The sequence below is a fragment of the Carcharodon carcharias genome, chromosome 8 (genome assembly GCF_017639515.1).
Source record: "Carcharodon carcharias isolate sCarCar2 chromosome 8, sCarCar2.pri, whole genome shotgun sequence".
NCBI classification, from domain to species: Eukaryota; Metazoa; Chordata; class Chondrichthyes; order Lamniformes; family Lamnidae; genus Carcharodon; species Carcharodon carcharias.
In genome coordinates this window covers 34674119-34690784 of record NC_054474.1, presented here as the reverse complement: position 1 = coordinate 34690784, position 16666 = coordinate 34674119, and the positions used below count along the sequence as shown (strand labels likewise).

Below are 16666 nucleotides of genomic sequence, written 5' to 3'. Positions count from 1 at the left end.
CATTGTCCACATTGTCCCTGTTGACATTCCACCATCCCATCTCCTCTTAAAATAGGACATCAAGCTATAGTTAAAAATGCTTTGGTCAATAAGAACTTACTACAAATACTCTAGCGCATAAATCCAGTCTCAGTTTTGGAAAGTATTCAAAATGCTAGCGGAAATTGAAAATTTTTAAACAAGTTGATCAAAATCTTAAGTCTCTGGCTTTGTTTTTAGAAACCTGCGTAAAATAATGAAATCGTAATAAGATCATAAGAAGTACGAGCAGGGGTAGGCCATTTGGCCCCTCAAACCTGCTCCCCCAATCAATAAAATCATGGCTGATCTGATTGTTTCCAATCTCCAATGCTAATAGGGGAAAAGAATTTTCAAAGACTAACAGCCCTTTGAGAGGAGAAGTTCCTCTTCATCTCAATCTTCAATGGGAGACCACTTATTTTTATACTGTGCCCCCAGTTCTAGATTCCACCAGGAGAGGAAACATCTTCTCAGCATCTCCCCTGTCCGGGTCCCTCAGAATGTTATTTGTTTCAATAGGATCATCACTCATTCTTCTAAACTCCAATGAGTATAAGCCCAACCTGCTCAGCCTTTCCTTATAAGACAACCCCTTCATCCCAGGAATCAGCCTAGTGAATCTTCTCTGAGCTGCTTCCAATGCAAGTATATCTCTCCTTAAGTAAGAAGACCAAAACAGTAAAAATACTCCACGGGCCTGATTTTATGTTTGCAAACTGGATAGGCCTCCACACCTCCACACTGTGCATACGTAAAATAAGGCATGATGACATTGAGGCGGCAATCTAACATCATCATACCAGTCTCCAATATTATGGAAGATAAGATAGGTGCAGATATTGGAAGCCTGCGCGCCATTTTGAAATAGCAGGCTCAATATCTTGTTAATTGGTTAACGATCCAAATGTGTGTAATGTTTGGGGCCTTTAAATGGGTGGCAGCAACCAATTTCCTGTTCATGACATAACCCCTCTCTTGAATGACATCCTGGCCTAGAAGCCTGATTGAGCACAGGGACCCTCTTTGCATCACTAACTGGCTGCCTTCCTGCTGGGCAGATGATAATAGGCCATCCAAAACTGTCACCGTTCAAAGATGGTGGCGTGGGAGCAGACAGAGCACTCACTTTCCATTCTGCCTCCCTTACCTTGCCAAAAACAGTAAAATCCAGCCCTAGATGTGGTCTGTTTATTAGCCAATCCTCTATCCACAATAGTCTATCATCCCAACACCATGAGCTCTTATATTGTGTGGTAATCTTTTGTGTGGCATCTTAGCAGTTGTCTTTTGGAATTCCAAATAGACTACATCTACTGGCTCCCCTTTATCCAACCTGCTTGTTACACCCTTAAAGTACTCTAATGAATTTGTCAAACACAATTTCTCTTTCACAAAACCATGTTGACTGTGAATGATTGTATTCTGTTTTTCTAAATGCCCTGCTATCTCCATCCCAATGACTTCATTACCCAATCCCTCCTCCTTCATCCCCCCGTCCCATGCACTCATCAACATGGTTAAATGAATAACATGTGGCTACATTCTACATTTGCTCCTGCAAGATAGAGAGTCTGCCAATGAAATTCAAGTTAGGCTTAAGGAGAGTCATGGTGATGTAAATTCGCTTAAAAGAGTATGGAGTAGCCACAGAATCACGACGACAACAAAAAGTTCATCTTCTGAAAGCCCTTGTGTGGCCAATGAGAATGTATGATTGTGAAAGCTGGACCACCTGGAAGAGTGTCAAGGCTCAAATAAGAGCATTTGAAATGAAAGGACTCAGGCGCATATTACGTGAGTCATGGATGGGCAAGTGAACAAACGAGTGAGTGCTCGAGAAAGCTGGTGTTAAGAGGAACATGTTTGAGGCCATGATATAGAGGAAGCTTATATATTTTGGACATGCGATGTGAATAGGTGTGGTGTTTGGTAAAAGAGGCAATGTAAGGAAAACATCTGTAAAATGTGCACAAGGTAGACCCAAGATGGCACAGATGGATAATATCAGAAAGTGTCCACAGAATGTGGCCTCTCTATAGGACAGGGAGTCAGGGCAAGGGAAAATAAAAATCAGTGTAGCAAGATTTATCATACTGAGGCCAACCCTTAGAGGATGGGTGAAAGACAGAAGACAAAGAGCACCTCCTCAATAATGGATTCTAGCATTTTCCCAATGTCAGATGTTAGACTAACTGACCTAGAGTGTCCTGTTTTTGGTCTCCCTCCATTCTTGAATAGAAGTGTTCCATTTGCAGTTTTCCAATGTGTTGCAACCTTTCCAAAATCTAGGAAATTTTGGAAGATTACTTCCAGTAAGACCTTATGATGCAGGTCATCAGGTCCAGGGATTTGTCAGCCTTTAGTCCCATCAGTTTTCCAGTTACTTTTTCCCTAGTGATCATAATTGTTCTAAGTTCCTCCCTTCCTTTTGTCTCTTGATTTTCTATTCTTGGGATGCTTTTTGTGTCGTCTACTGTGAAGATAAATACAAAGTACTTTTTCATAGCCTCTGCGATTTCCTCGTTTCCCATTATTAATTCCCCAATCTCAAACTTTAAGGGGCCAGCACTCACTTTCACTACTCTTTTCCTTTTTATATACTTGTAGAAGCTTTTACTGTTGCTAGTTTTCGGCCATACTTCTGTTTCTCCCTCTGGTTTCTAATAATTTTCCAATCATCTGGGTGACCACTAATCTTCACAGCATTGCCTGACTTGCCACGAATGGTGCATCCTTCTCAAAGAGCATTTCTTTCTCAATGGAATATGTCTTTGTTGAGAGTTATGAAATTTCTCCTTAATCGCCATTGCCCCCCGAAGTGGGGATGAATTTTTTTTTTGTTGTCTCTACCAGTGTAATTGTACCATTAGCTATTACATGTCAGAATCTCTCCAGTCAGATTTTCTTCCTTGCCACAGCACCAATCTTGCCCTTAGCGAAGTCACAATGACTGCCTCTGTGACTATGACCTGTTATATTCCTCATCTTCTGTTACTGCTGACAAGTTAATAACACCATCCTTGTACAATGTCTTTCTTCTATTTTGGGAAGTGGCCTTTAGCCAGGACATTCAGGGGAGAAGTTAGGAAACACTGCTTCATGTGAAGTGGTATAAGTGTGGAACTCCCATTAAAAAAAAGCAGATGCTAATTAAATTAATAATTTTAAATTTGAGAGCGATAGGTTTTTGCTGGACTTGGGTATAAAAGGATATGGAGCCAAGGCAGGTAGCTGAAGGTAGGATACAGATAAATAATGATCTTATTGAATGGTGGAATAGGTTTGAGGGCAGAATGGCTTGCTCCTTTTCCTCTGATCTTGTTACTTAGCTCAAGAACTTGGGATAATTTATTGGGTTAGAAGGTGAAATTTAAATGCAAGTAATGGCTTCTATTGTGGCTAAAGCTTTTTGTATAAATTTTGGGAATTCACAGATTAGGAGCAAGAAAAAAAGCAAATCAAAAATCACCAGGCTGAAACTTACATGCCCCCGGCGGATGTGTTTCCCACAGTTGTTGGCACGTAAAATGGGGTGGGTGCCCATCCCACCACCTTCCTGTCCACCCCCATTCAGTCATCATTAGTCTGTCCCGCAGATCTTTATGATAGCGGGGCAGATCAGCATGGAGAGTGTCAGCTCCATGCCAACATGGCTGCCTGGTGGGGGGATGGGGGTTGTGCATGCCGTTTGCTCTCCCAGTACCCCAAAACACTGCGCCGCCCCCTCCTCCCAATATTCAGCTCACCGATTCTGCACAGCATCCCACTAAATTAGATGTTATGGCCTTATAGTACGTTTTACCTTCCAGCAATAAGCTTTATTAAGTCCCTTTGATGGTTTTACTGTTATAAAGAGAATTGCCAGTAATAAAGTGTAATAAGCTAGCTAATGTGCTGAAGTTAAGATTAATCTCAATTAAATAGTGCCAGTGGGAATAAAATGCAGTCCCTCCTAATATTGAAGTACTGGGCTCCAAGTCAATGAAAGAACACAGTTCTGGGGTGAATGCACGGAAATGTTGATTGGATCTCTAAGTGCCTATATGTGCCACACCTTGGGATTCAACAGAAAGGATTCCGAATTATCAATCTTATACTCTGGTTGGCTGGGAATTGGAGGTAAAGAGTTGCTTCTGAAATCTCTGTAGAATCCCACACACTCTATTGTTAATTGTATATTGTGTTTAATTTTGGCAGGCAGTGGGCATTAACTGGGGATTCATTTTGCCCCTATAAATACACACAAAGACTGCAACTGCAATTGTTGTGTAAGGGAGTGCCTGCTCATAATCTGTAACTGTGTAAATAAATGCTTCTCAAAATATATAGAATGTTTGGTTCTCGTTATATCCTTCACCAACTGGTTTTCATGAATGTAATAGCTATCAGGCATAAAGTGAAACACCAAACCAAATCATAGTCATCATTTTCACTCAAAATTAGAAAGTCATTTTTGATCAACATACATGGTTGACCCTCACCTTGTGGAGCACGTTTAGGTGTAAACTGTAGAAATCAAATACTGTAGGGAGTAGAGGTCAGCCAAGTCCAGAGTGGACATGTTAAAAGGTCTTCCCCCATACCCAAAAAGCCTTGGCACGATGGTTCTGAGGAAATCAGAGGTTTACCTACATACAGTTGAGCCTTCTGACAACACACCCCCGTGCTCAATCCTTCATCCATTATCCATTTTCTGAACAGAATACCTATTATAACTTTTGGAAGCTGTTGAATAGCCCATAAAACTCCATGTGTGAACAAACAGACTTCATAACTGCTATCTGAACAGCATTCTAGACTGAATGCATAAAAGCAATGGGAAAAGATGAATCATTTACACTCGATTATCATACCAGACTATTTTTCAATAGGGTCAAATGTGTTTTACCTTTTCATCCATTCAAAAAACTTTAATTTATCTGAAGACTTTTCCACATTTACAATGTTGATCTTTTGCTTGGGACTTTTTCAGTTGGCAGAATTTACAATCTGGCTTACATTGTTTGATAGGTAGTTACATCTTCCTATCCAGCACTTTCCTAACTCACCTTAATGAACACAGGTACAACTCATGCTACAGCATTCAATGGTGAATGTAAATGAGACAAAATCATTTGAGTTACCTTTTAAACTCTTCCCATTTCCAATCCATGGTTCACGTATCCATGCAGCTGTTGTAAAACCTGACAGTTGCTAAAGGCCAGCTGCCTCCATTAAAGTTGTAAACCTTACCTGGGGTGGGCTCTTAATGAGCCCACAATGCTGTCAGTTTCATCCTTCATAGGAGCGGATGGGTTCTGAGACCCACTTCCTCTCCAACCCTCATGAAGGTGGCCGAGGGCAGCAGGTCACCAGGTTCTGTGGCCATTTTTTTCAGAGCTACCTTCATTTGGTCCTAAGCAGGACCATGAAAATCTGGTCCCAGGTCTTAATTGATATTGAGCAATCTGAACTTTAAAAGACATGAAGTACAGTTCAAACTCATCTTCGCACTGGCAAGTTTCCCCAAGCCCCGGGAAACTCATACTAAAGGCATTAAATTCAAATGCCTCTTTAATTCAATTGAAAATCACCTCATTATCATCTGCTAATGATGTTAACAGCTGTGCTAATTACCGATCTGGCTGCCTAATGATGGTGCTGACTCCGGTGAGTAGGTAGCTCACACACAGCCAAACATGTCTCCGTTAAACCAGGAAGTAGGCACATTGGAGCACAGGCACAGTTGTGCTTCCATTTTCTACAATTTTCACTTCCAACCTGAACCATCCTTGAGAGTTAAAAACTCCCCCTTTATGTTATGTCCAGACCCAGCATGAATACTGAAATGAAAGACACCATGATATTTGTAACACATCTTAAGTGACACATCCAAGGTCTATAGATGTCACGAGTAATTAATAGAGAACTCAAAAGGACAATGAAAGCTTGCTGTGTTTTAATAAAAGGGAAAGGAAATGTAACTATATTGGTATTCTGGTAGCTATCATCCAGAGATCATTATGTACTGCTGTAGCTGTTGGAATTAAAAGATCATCATATGTAATTAACCCAAGCACCCAAACTGTTCCAAAGTACAGAAATTGGTACTGATCAGAAAAGAACCTACTGACTGAGCAGTGACTAGACATAAATCATTGCAGCCTTGAAAGCTCATGGAGTTGCTTATATAACAGTGTGCAAGATCTAACAGACTCTGGAAAATATGTGTGCACTGCTGCTTTAGGAACATGGACTTATTTCATGATTTATAAAGTTTTTACTTTATATTGCAAAAACTACCTCTATAAAGTGGAGCAGAAAACCTAAAGAAATAGATCAAAGCTGTTGGTCCAAATAGATCACTGTCTCTTTCTTTCAGGTTGTAAACAGTCATAGTGAAATCATAACTCAGAATATAGGCAGTACAACCAGACATCAATCTATTAAGGTTTATGTGATGATTCCAACAATACCTCCAATAGAGGGTGCTGTTGTCAGCTTCATTGACAGCAGAAAGTTTTGAAAAACCTCACTCAGCTCAGTGAGCAGTAAATATTAAAATGCCCAGCAGACCATTAAACTCAGGTAGATATTCTGAAGTTAGTGATGGGAGCTACCAAAAGGAATTTTCTCATGATAAGGAACATAGAAGCATAGAGAAGCTTTGTAATAATCCAAGTTCTGTGCACATCGCAGTTTACAAAATAACTCTAATCAGGGAGTTTCCGTTTTCATAACTTGGGTTTTGGAGGTCTCATATTTTGGTGGAGTTAAACAAAGGAAAAACTGAAACTCAGTTTAATTTTCATTCCTCCGTTTGTAACTTAAGCAAATAGGAGATTATTGTGTTTATATTACACTTCTGCAAGTGCTTGGAAATACCATGAATATTTTCTTGAATATACATTGTTATCTCAGCACATTGTTTTGGAATTGACTCAGACATTCTATCCCTGAAGTGGGATTTCAGTGAACTTTGGACCTATGGAGCTAAGGTAGATCCAATCAGAATGCCACCATGCACAAGTCTGCTGCACTGACAAGAATAAAACTTATGTTTGGATCAGAAAAAAAATTGTTTGTAATGTGTGGACTGCATAAAGAGAGTAATGTCTGTGGAAGATTCTGTTAGACTGACAAAAATAAAGCTTTTGGGCTGAGTAATACTGGAGGGGGTGATGGTTGTTGGGGGCATGGATGGCACCACTCCCCCCCTTGCCCCCAGACGCACTCCATGCCAACCTGCCGCGCAGCCATAAAGCGTTACGGGGCATACTTCTGCCCTCATTATGGGAGGAGAAGTCCTGCCCTCTGGGGTAGCTGGCCAATCGGATTGGCCGGCAGATCCATCAGTCCCAGCCAGTAGTGCCAGGAGAAGAGAGCACCCCAAAGCTTTGGATCCCCAGAGCAGGTAAGTCCAGGGTCTTGGGCAGGGAGGGTTTGGGCAGGTTAGGGAGACGGACAGTGGGGGTGGGGAGGGAATAGGTTTTAAATGAGAGAGAAGGTAGGAATGAAGTGGGGTGTTCAACCTAAGGGGGCTATCCTGCGATCAGCAAAAAGCAGTCCCCGAATAGCGACGCCCTCCCCCCTCAGCCCCTACTTCCTTCCCATGCTTTAAACACTTGAGTTAAAAAAGAAATCAACCTTCCCGCTCCAGCCCCCACCCTGCTGCCAAGTCAAATGCATTACGGCGTCTTACTAGGGTCAATAGGCTTGATAACAAGCCTAATTGACACTTAATTGTTAATTGAAGTATGGTGGGCGGGCTGCCAATTTCAACATCCACTGCCCCCTGTATTATGGGGTGAGCTGGGTGTTGGGTGGGCACCCCTCCTATTTTACGTGCCCTGCCCCACCCCTGCAGCAAACACACCTGCTGGAGGCATGTAAAATTCATCGCTTTGTTTCCTTTTAAAGAAGATAAATAGACTTTTAATTAGATCAATAGTCAAGCAATTAATCATTAGCTTAGATTTAAAAAAATCAGAATTATGAAAGCACCGATGCACTCCCAAATGCAGATGCTGCTTTTGGTGATTTACTCTTTCAACATTTTGCATTTTTTGCCACTCACCTGCAGTTTAGTCATAGCTACAGAGCACTAGAGATGACATTCCACAGAGGAAAACAATGGTAGCAGAACAAAGTTTTACAGAAAAGGTATCTCGGAGTTGAAGACTTTATAGGCTGGCCTGGTCCCAAACTACAGGGATGGCAAGAAACTACCCCGGACCATTTGTCCGGATCACTACTTAAAAGCTGTAGAAATCTTGCGTACTAAGGAAATAAATGACTTGAAAGCAAAGTATGGAAAAAAGAATTCACGTTGATTCTGGTAGCACTCTTGCCATTTTCACCACAATTAATATGAATAAAGGTTAAACCTGCACAAAATGCCATGTAATTCTGTGGAAGAAGTAAAAGCAAATGATGTAATATTGCTGTGTGCTCGTGAAGTCCATGACTCACCCAGGAGAGAAAGCAGATTGAAAGCAGGAGAGAGAATTATGTGGGGCAGACACTATGGGCAGATTTAATAGAGGCAATGGGGTCACGCCTTTCAGCGTGAGAGCCAGCAAGAGCCCCGCGTCGCCTCTTTTAGGGAAGGCTACCAAAGTGAGAGACCCTCAGGCACTTAACTGGACAGCGGCAGGCCGACCCCTAGAGCGGGAAAACGCCCCCCCCCCGCCCCCCCCCCCCACCACCACAGAGAGCAACCAGCCAATCAGAGGCTGACAGCTCTATTGTGCAGCAGCACCACAAGGGGTGGTGGTGGCTCTGCCAGTGCGACTCCACCCAAGGCCTAGTATTGATGCCGGATTCCAAGCCATAGGTGAGCGATAGGAGAAGGGAGGTTGAGAGATGGAGCAGTCAGCAAGAAGGGCAGAGGGGTGGCTCTCAGATGACCCTGCCCCTCTTCCTGAAGCTGGGTCTCTTGATCAGGCGCTGAATGTCTTTCAACAGGAAATCAAACCCCCCACCCACCCCTGGAAGCGGCGTAAGCAACCCCACATGGGTTTGCTGGTCACGCTCCCTGCCTGGTGAGCCCTTGCTCACTGCTGGGTTAATGCCTCAATCGGCAGCGGGGGAGCAAGGAGAGAGAAGCCATTCATGGGCCTTCCCACCATGGATTTAATCATGGTGGAGGCAGATAAGCAGCAGAGCCTCCACTTGTCACCCTCATGCCTGATTAAAATGTCTCCCCCACCACCATATTCGCCACAGGAGAGGGCATTAAATTTCACCTCTTAGTATCGGTTTTATTTGGAATGACTGAATGAATGATTAAATGTGCTGTGGGGTTAAAATTTGCAAACTGCTTGTTTCCATCTGTGGGTTATCCAAACCCTGTAATGTTCTTGTGGATGGCTATACATTTAATAGGATTCCACTCACATAGGGCAGAATTTTCCAGTCCCCCCGCAGTGGGTTTAATGGTGGCCGGGGTGGGGTGGGGGGGAAGCAGGGTGGGGGGTGGGGGGAGGAATGCGACATGAGCTCAAAAATCGGTTTCCCGCTGGCGTGAAACGGCGGTGGGAACTTCTGATCTCGCTGCCCTAGCAGGTCGCAATTCCCTCCAAAGGCTGGCGTGAAACCGATTTGTATCCCGCTAATGGGGGAGTGCAGGTGATGACCCAACCGGAATCGCCCCTCTGCCCGATCGTCCGTGCCACCAGTGGGAAATCACACCAATCCAGAACATGTCTGGACCAACGTGGCATGGAAAGGTCAGCGTTTATTTTAAGAAGGCCCGGGCAGCTTGTGGAGATGAGGAGAAGATGGAGGCCCCCCCCAGCCACCGGACCCTGCAACACTATGTGCAGCAATGGGCAGGGGGAGCATCAGCCAGGTGGATCTTCCCTGCGCAGCAGCATCCAGGAGGTGGTTGCTTCCCAGCGCAGCAACTACTTCCAGGGCTCAGATCTTCAGCCAGTGACTCCAGGGTTTGGATCGTCGAGCTGCAGGTGGAAGGCTGCAGAAGGTACTGGTGGGCAGCGAAGGTTGGTGCTAGGCGGGGAGGGTGCAGGGTAGACGGGGAGAAGAGGAATGAAGAGGTGGAGTGGGCTTGCAGGCCTAGACGGGAGCAGGGAGGCTCGAGGTGGTCGGGAAAAGAGAGAGATTCAGCGGGGGCCATGCAATGGGTGAACTGGTGCGGAGCGGGAGGCTGGGAATCACCGAGTTGTAGTGTGGGCAGAAGCATGGGTTTGTACAGGCGTGAATGGGCCTGGGGAGATGCAGAGTGTGGACAGGAATGGAGTGCAACAGGCATTGGGGGAGTGCAGAGGAGGGTGTAGAGTCAAAAGGGGTTCAGGGGGAAGGGTCAGTGGAGTCAATGGATCATTCCAGGGGAGCAATTGAGGGTACTGGTGGAAGGACAGGATGGTGATGGTTAAAGGGACAGTGGGAGTCAGTAGGGTGTGAGGGTGAGAGCGCGGCAATGTACAGTGAAGGGGTACTGAGGGTTTCTGGAGGGTATGCAGAAGATGACACAGTTTTGGGGGGTCATAAGGAAGATGGGGGCATGTCAATCATAACGATTGAGGCATTGTCATGAAGGTAGGGGACTTCTACATTTACCTGCACGGGATGGAAAGTGAAGGGGGAGAGTTGAAGGGTGACCATGGAGAGGTCAAAAGTGAATTTTGGGAGGGGGGGAGTGGGGTCAATAGTTATGGGGGTGGAGGGAAAAAGGTGTTAGACTCTACCTCAAACATTATGAGCACCATGGCTGCATGCAACCATGCAAAGCCTCCTGGTGGAGACCTCAAGATGCTGCATGGGAGTTGGACCATCGGGAGAGGCGAAGATGTAGGTCAGCTTAGCTGGACAACTGAAGGGAAACCCCAGCATGTTGTATTTATAATGTTAGAGCCTTAGGACAGATGAGAGTGTGGAGAGCAAAGGTTCAGCGTGCGCGGGAGGCTTCTTGCACATGGCTCACAAGAGCCCTGCCAAAGAACTTTGCCTCCCTGCACATACCTGATTCCAGGGGACATGGGGTGTCCCATGGAAGATGATGGGGTGGGGTTGGAGGGGTGGAGGGAGTGCACCGGATTAAGGACTATCGCAAATAAACCTCATCTGACATGATTAAAGTGCAAGTGAACTTTATTTACATAAGGGTCCAATGTGTAACAATGATAGTGCACCCGTGCAACCACTTGTGAATTCAGAACTTCCTAATTTTCTTTCCCTACCATTTCTAAGTGCTCCCCTACATCTGTGGCTGCGGTGTTGGCAGCCTACTGACCCTTTGGCCTTGTTGCTTTGGAGGACCTTGGTGGCATCTTCTGGTGACCTGAGGCCTGGAGGGTCCCGGTTTACTTTGGCTGTCCTGATGTGGAATAGCTGTTCTCCCTGCGGTCACAGAGAACAAGGCAGAAGGGATCACAGGTAAACGAGATTTGGAAGAGCAGGAAACCCTCAGAGAGCCCTGAATGGAGGTCCCAAGTGTCATAATAATAGTTGATTATGGTTGCAGATTCCAGTATTAGATACTATACGGTACTCTGTGCAAGATATGGGGTCACCTGACCTGGAGGCTGAAGGTCAGATAGCACACACTGGAACCTGTCTTGATAGAATTCAATTACTGCAGATGTGTGCTCTTGTTAGGAAAATATATTACCAATTAAGTTAGCTCAGCTACAATGTCGACAGCCTGTGTGCATCACTGAAACAAGAAACAAGACACGGTGTCAGAAGTAAACTAAACACAACAATGGAGGTTCTGAAACCACCGACAGAGCTCAGTTTGGAAGGTAATCTCACCAAAAACTATAAGAGGTTCCAGCAGTGATTCAAACTGTACCTCATAGTGGTGGACAGTGATAAAAAATACCCTCTTCCATCTTTCTTCATGGAGTAGGGGAAGAAGTCCTCAAGGTCTATAATACATTCACATTTGAAAGTGATGAGAAACAAAATGACTTGAAAGAAATAATGGAAAAATTCGAAGCTTACTGCAGCCCTAAGAAAAACATTACTTATGAAAGATATTGATTTTTTACGTGCAGGCAAGGCAGTGACAACATTAGTCAGTACGTAACTGAGCTAAGAAAATTAGCTAAATTGTGTGAAATTGGAGAGCTTGAAGAATCACTCATCTGAAATAGAATAATTTGTGGGATGGCAAATGACTCTCTAAGAGAAAGGCTTTTGAGAGAAGTTGATCTCATACTAGAGAAAGTAATAAATATCTGCGGAGCAGCAGAGACAGTGAAATGCCAGATTAAACAGGTGACAGAAGATGATAAGCCACACACGGTCAAGTGGTTAGATGCAGTTAAACAGAAACAGTCCCGGGAAAGAACAAGTAGACCACCTGAAAGTAAAAAGAACAGAACTGCAATTAAAACATTTAAATGCAACTGATGCAGAACAGAGCATTTACCACGTAATTTTCCAGCCTCCGGAAAGCAGTGTAAGAACTGTAATAAACTAAATCACTTCACTCAGATGTGTAAATCGAAGAAAGTGCAGATGATTGCAGATGACACAGACACTGAAACTGAACTTTTCGTTGGTGCAGTAACAATAAATTCCAAAGAAGACAAATGGAAGGTTGATTAAAAAATTGGCAACATGATGGTGAATTTCAAGCTTGACACAGGTGCACAAGCAAATGTTATTCTCATAAGCCTGTATTGTTAGATAAGCAAAGAAAAACAGCTAACTAAAACAAAAGTGAAGCTGTCTATTTATACAAGTGAAAAAATTGCTGCAAAAGGCAAGTTCACACTTAAAGTGAACAACAAAGAACAGTCTCAAGCATTTCCATTCATAGTGGTGAAAACTGAGGCAAAACCCATTCTTGGAATTAAGGCTTGTGAAAATCAGAAGCGATCAAGAGAATAATGACTGTCACCACTGATGACATCCTCAGCCAGTATAAAGATGTGTTCCAGAGGATTGGCTGCCTAAAAGGAGAACATACCATCAAGATTGACGAAACTGTGACACCCAAAACACACACGCCCAGGAAACTATCAGTAATGCTGAAAGATCGACTGAAAGCAGAGTTGGACAGAATGGAGAAACTTCACATCATCAAGAAAATTGAAGAATCAACAAAGTGGGATAATCCAATTGTTATTGTAGAAAAATCGGATGGGAATCTGCGAGTCTGTCCGGACCCCAGAGACCTTATCCAGGCAGTACAAGGAGAGCATTACCAGTTGCCCACAGTAAAAGAGATCACATGTAAGCTAGCTGATGCTAAGTACTATTCAGTCTTGGATGCAAGTTCAGGCTTCTGGCAGGTCAAGCTGGATGAACGCAGCTCCTATCTCTGTACCTCCAACACACCATATTGCGATACAGGTTCTTACACTTATCTTTTGGTATTAATTAAGCTCTGGAGGTGTTCCACAGAACAGTGAAGCAGCTGCTTGAAGGGTTGGTGGGTGTGGAAACCTATATCAATGATCTGCTGGTCTGGGGAGCCTCACGAGAAGTACACGACCACAGACTGAGGCAGGTGCTGACCAGAGCTAGAGAAAGGATCCTGAGGTTGAAGCAGGAAAAGTGCATAATAGGTCTTCATGAAATCAAGTACTTGGGACATGTGCTAACAAGTGAGCGACTGAAACCGCACCCGAGTAAAATCAAAGCAGTCGTAAACATGTCACGCCCAGAATGTAAGAAAAATTTGGAGAGGTTTTGGGAATGGTGACCTATCTAGGGATATTCATTCTGAACATGTGAGACCTGACAGCACCTCTCAGAAAACTTCGACTAAGTGATGTGGAATGGCACTGGGAACAAAGTCATCAGGAAGCTTTGACCACTCTGAAGAGAACACTGACCAGGCGCCAGTGTTAAAGTATTATGATGTCAGTCAGCCAGTCAGGATCTCAGTGGATGCTTCAAAGACTAGCCTGGGAGCTGTCCTCTTGCAAAATGAGGCACCAGTGGCATAGGCTTCAAAGGCAATGACTGAAACACGGCAGCGGTATGCCCTAATAGAGAAAGAAATGCTAGCAATTGTGTTTGGCCTAGAGAGCTTCCACCAGTTTGTCTATGGCAAAGACGTGGAGGCAGAGTCTGATCATAAGCCTTTGGAAGTGTACTTAAAAAACCCCTGAACTGTGCACCAAAAATCCATAGATTACTAATGTGTCTGCAGAAGTACCAGGGTTAAGTACAAACTGGGAAAGGAAACGTACATCGTAGACACTCTGTCACATGTATACCTCCCCATCACAGAGGAAGAGAATAAAGAAATGGAAGCACAGGTTCACATGCCGACATTACCTGTGGCTGTAACCAAACTGGATGAGATCAGGGAAGTGACCAAGAATGACAACACCCTGAGAAAACTGCAGCAGATTGTGCAAACTGGCTGACCCACACATCGGAGTGGAGCCCCTTCTGCTGTACAAGAGAACTGGAACTTTTGTGAGGACCTTCATGTAGCAGAAGGAATACTTTACAAAGGAGAAAAGATCATAATTCCTGCAACACTGAGGAAAGAAATGCTGCAGTAAATACATGAAAGTTACCTCAGCATAGAAACATGCAGGAGAAGAGCTCAGGATGTAATGTATTGGCCTGGAATGAGAGCACAAATCAGGGAATTGGCAAATGAATGTGCTGTATGCCAAAGGTACAGTAAATCGCAACAAAAAGAACCGCTTCAACCCACAGGGTTCCAGAGAGGCCCTGGCAGAAAATTGGAGCAGACTTGTTCATATTTGACAACAGTGTGTTACCTAATAGCAGTAGATTATTACTCAAAGTTTTTTGAGTCTCTGCTGCTGAGAAATAATAATGACAGAATCACTGTAATAAATCATTTAAAATCAATTTTTGCTTGCTACAACAGTCCACAATTCTCATGCACTGAGTTTCCCAAATTTGCACAGGACTGGGAGTTTGGCCACACTACACCAAGTCCCAAATATCCATAATCCAACGGAATGGTGGAACGTACCATGCTGACCTTAAAACACCTGTTGAAGAAGGCAAAGGTGGACAGAAGAGACCCCTACATGGCTCTGCTGGATTTCAGAAATACTCCATTAGAGGGAATTGGATAATCACCAGCACAGCTCCTGATGGGGAGAAGACTAATCTTCCAACTGTGCCCCAACTGTTACTTCCACAGCTAGGACCTGCTCAAACAGAGACAATAGAAGCAGGAACAGTACTTTGAAGGAGTAGCCCAACCTCTGCCTGACCTGAACATGGGAGAGTCAGTGAGGGTTCAGCACGAAGGGATCTGGAATCCTGCTGTTGTCACAGGAATCACAGGAGAACCAAAATCTAACATAGCGCAGACTACAAACATACAACAGTACAGGAGAAACCAGAAATCTTACAGAAAACAAATGAAATGCAACCCTGCTCTGAACCAGAAAATGTAGCTGAAGATCAAAAAACAGAGTGCACCAGTGAAGCAACAGATAACCAGACAAGCCTGAGAGTCCTGAAAACTATCCAAGGGGTGATAGTGACACAGAGCTGGAGAAGGCTCCTTGTTCTTCAAAATCACCTCTGTCACCATTCAGAACATCCAGTAGAATTGTGAAAAACCACAGAGATACAGAGATGAGTAAAGGACTAAACAGATTGATCAAAACAGAGTGAGAAAGAATAGATAAGAGACTTTGTGTACTTGCATTGTATAAAAGTTTTTTTTTTAAAAGGGAGATCTCATGGTAATAGCTGATTGTGGTGGTGGATTCCAATATTAGATACCAAACAGTACTCTGTATTAGATTATGGTATCACCTGACCTGGGGTTGATATGTTGGAGCTTGTCTTCTTAGAATTCAGTGACTGCAGATATGTGTTCATGTTAGGAAAATGTATTATCAATAAAGTTAGCTCAGCTACAATGTCGATGGCCTGTGTGCATCATTGAAACGAAAAACAGGACACCAGGCAACTGCCGCTTCTCCACCCTTTGGGCGCCTGGAGGCCCCTGCCTGATTCCTTGAAAGGAAAGAGAACCTGGAGGGAGGTCGAGGTGCCCCATCCCCCTCTCATGAAGCCACTGCAGAAGCTCACCCATGGCTACAGCGATGGAGCACAGGTCTCCACACGTCTCCGGCAGCATCTTCTGGCCCAGGTTCTCTATGAAGTTCGCCCCCCTTGCCATGGAGACCTCGGTGCTTGCACAGGTTGGCAGCACTTCATCAGCTAGCAGGCGGATGGACTCTTCCGCCTCACGTGACACCTTAGTGAGGGCATCCAGTATCTCTGCCTGATTTTCTCCTGTTTCTTGCTGCCTCTCCAGCATCTCTTGAAAGGCCAATTCCAGATGCCCGTCATCAAGTGCGAACCTTGCACATTCCTCTTCCCAAGCACTCCTCCAAGTAACAGTGAACTTGGCTGACCCTGCCTCCTCCTGTTGTGGACATGTGTCCGCACAGTGACCACTAGAATGTGAGACCTTTCCTAAACTAGAACTAATACCCACCAAGGTGTGTATCTCTGGGCTGGTGGAGGGTGCAGGTGTCTGCTAGGACCTCCTCCCATATTCTCCCCCTCTTTCCGATTATGGCTTAACTTCTTGTGAGCAAAGAGATAAGATGGTGTTGAAAGCAACTGGGTTTCATGTATCTTTTCCATGCTTCCAATCTTACAAATAGCCTACTGCATTGCGTGCCATGTGATTGATGCACTGCACATTGTCCAGAAGGGTTCTGGGGTAGCA

General features: G+C 44.3%; 1 protein-coding gene across 4 annotated transcripts in view; it reads right to left on the bottom strand.

The window, feature by feature from the left end:
• atp10b (ATPase phospholipid transporting 10B) overlaps positions 1 to 16666 on the bottom strand; it is a 364284-nt gene that overhangs the window by 324197 nt on the left and 23421 nt on the right. The gene's annotated exons all lie outside the window — the stretch shown is intronic.